Consider the following 2,500-nt stretch of genomic DNA (forward strand, 5'->3'; position numbering starts at 1 on the left):
GAGAGAGAGAGAGAGAGAGAGAGAGAGAGAGAGAGAGAGAGAGAGAGAGAGAGAGAGAGAGAGAGAGAGAGAGAGAGAGAGAGAGAGAGAGAGAGAGAGAGAGAGAGAGAGAGAGAGAGAGAGCAGAGCGAGAGAGAGAGAGAGAGAGAGAGAGAGAGAGAGAGAGAGAGAGAGAGAGAGAGAGAGAGAGAGAGAGAGAGAGAGAGAGAGAGAGAGAGAGAGAGAGAGAGAGAGAGAGAGAGAGAGAGAGAGAGAGAGAGAGAGAGAGAGCAGAGCGAGAGAGAGAGAGAGAGAGAGCAGAGAGAGAGAGAGAGAGAGAGAGAGCAGAGCGAGAGAGAGAGAGAGAGAGAGCAGAGCGAGAGAGAGAGAGAGAGAGAGAGAGAGCGAGAGAGCGAAAACAATTTTGTTAGCAAAATTTTGACATTTTGATTTATTGATGAAGGAGTTATTGGCAAGTCGGAGAACAGATTTGGCACGATTCTTGGCATAAATGTGAAGACCATTTTTAGCAAAAGTTCTAAGGCTCCGGCACCTTCTGTGAGCTGCCTCAATCGTTGATAGCACGCGAACAAGCGTGACTAAAACAGGGAATTTTTACATGATAAATGAATAACGCGGAATGTGTGGCTCCATCCCGATCTCACCTCCGTCACGCTCTGGGCACGCGTCTCAGACCTGGAAGCTATAATCATTCCACAGAGAACGAGAGACAAAATAAAACTCAGGTCATCACACTGAGCTGAAGCATAATGGCAAGAGCATTCTAATACCTTTCATTTAAATATAGTTTTAAAACTCCTTACATAACGTTTCTTGTTCTGAGGTGCAACACGACCCCACTATCCTTGCCTAAGGTTTTTTGTAAGACAATATTTTCTATTTTTTCATTTGAAATATAAGATAAGAAATGTAAGCACACACATGCGTCCAAACACTCCCCACAGATGCGACACTCTTGAACAATTTGTTCCGTAGAAGTGGCACCGTTCCATGGGATGCGTTCCTCTGCATGGTGATTTTAGTCAGCCATGAGCCGTTCCTCTCAGTGTGTTTGTGGTGCTTCCTGGCACTCCTCAGTCTCTGTTATCACCAGTCAGCGACAGTTACTGTTCAGCGGGTTGAGATATTCACCCGGAATGCATGTCACCTGTACGTCGCTGAACATTTGAGCTTGATCACGACGCTGTGTACTGCCCGGTGCTCACAGAACCGCCACCACTCGGCTTTGCGCCTCTTGGCACGACCTCTGCTGCGGGAGTTGGTGCCCTGATGTGTCTGTCCTCGCAGAAATGCCTTGTTTCGTATCTTGGCGGACGTGGCTGCTGGCGTTGTTGGCGGTGCGTGAGTGGCGGCTGTTGGTGTAGTTGTGTGCAGCATACCAGCCACTGTTTTGCTGGAAGGAGTCGTCCGCTGTGTCGGCCTCGAGGTGCCGAGGTGCGCCACGTAGCGAGTTAGAGGCGGATCTAACGGGCTGCTGGTGAGGCCTCGAGGTAAAGTTGGAGGCTGAGTGACTTGGAGCGGCGCGGCGTATCTGAAGGTGTCGTGGCCACGGTACACCCTCACGTTCCTTAACGGGGGCGCGGAGGTTACTAAGGTTGAAGCGCACATGTCCTGGGACAGGTGGACCGTGGCATCTTTTTCTTTCTTCAGGATACCTTTAGGAGACTTCCTTCAGTAGTGGTATCTATTTGTGCACAGCGAGCTGCTCCAACTGTTTGCTGTCGTGTGTTGTGTTTCTTTACCGCGTCCTTTGCTGACCTTTCTGTGGCTTCACCGTTCTCTCTTCGCCTGTCCAGCTCAGGACGAATGCTGGAGAGAGGAAGCCATACCTGAAGAAGTCGAAGCCACAATACAGTTCACGATCCTTGACGAAAGTGTTCAGGTTCTGGAAGCAAAGCGCACACATTTATGAGCGGTGCTGGCTGTCTTTCCTTTCTTGAGGATCCCTGTGAGGTGTTGTGGCTCATTGATTTTGTTGGCTGAATCTGTTGCTTCCTCTGTTACTGTTTTCTGAGCCTGGCAGTTTGTTTATTGCTTCCTTTGGTGGCTCTTCCTGTGGCTCCACTGCTCTCTCCTTTAGGCTTTCCAGCCAGGACGAATGCTGGAGAGAGGGTGCCATACTTGCAGTCGTAGGCACAGTACAGCTCACGAATTTTGACGAAAGTTTTCAGGTTTTGGAAGTTGAACCTGATAGTTTTCTGACCGGAGTTTGAGATGCATCCTGCTGTTTGAAGCTGCTGATAAGGGCATCTTTTCCGGTGGCCGGTAACGGCCTTTGTTCCTGCTGGAAGGAGCGTCCCCAGCCGTGCCTTTGGTGCCCGGAGGGAGCTCATCGTATACCTCCTTTATTTTCTCTCTGACCATGTGCAGAGTAATTACGAGAGTTTGAACCCTCTTGCCATGGCTCTCAATTGCGTGCAGTCTTTTGTGTGACTGTTGTATCATCCACTGGCTTGTGGACCTTCTCTCTTCACCAAGTGGATTGTGATGATGAGAGTCT

The sequence above is a fragment of the Eriocheir sinensis genome, unplaced genomic scaffold, assembly GCF_024679095.1.
Source record: "Eriocheir sinensis breed Jianghai 21 unplaced genomic scaffold, ASM2467909v1 Scaffold122, whole genome shotgun sequence".
Classification (NCBI taxonomy): Eukaryota; Metazoa; Arthropoda; class Malacostraca; order Decapoda; family Varunidae; genus Eriocheir; species Eriocheir sinensis.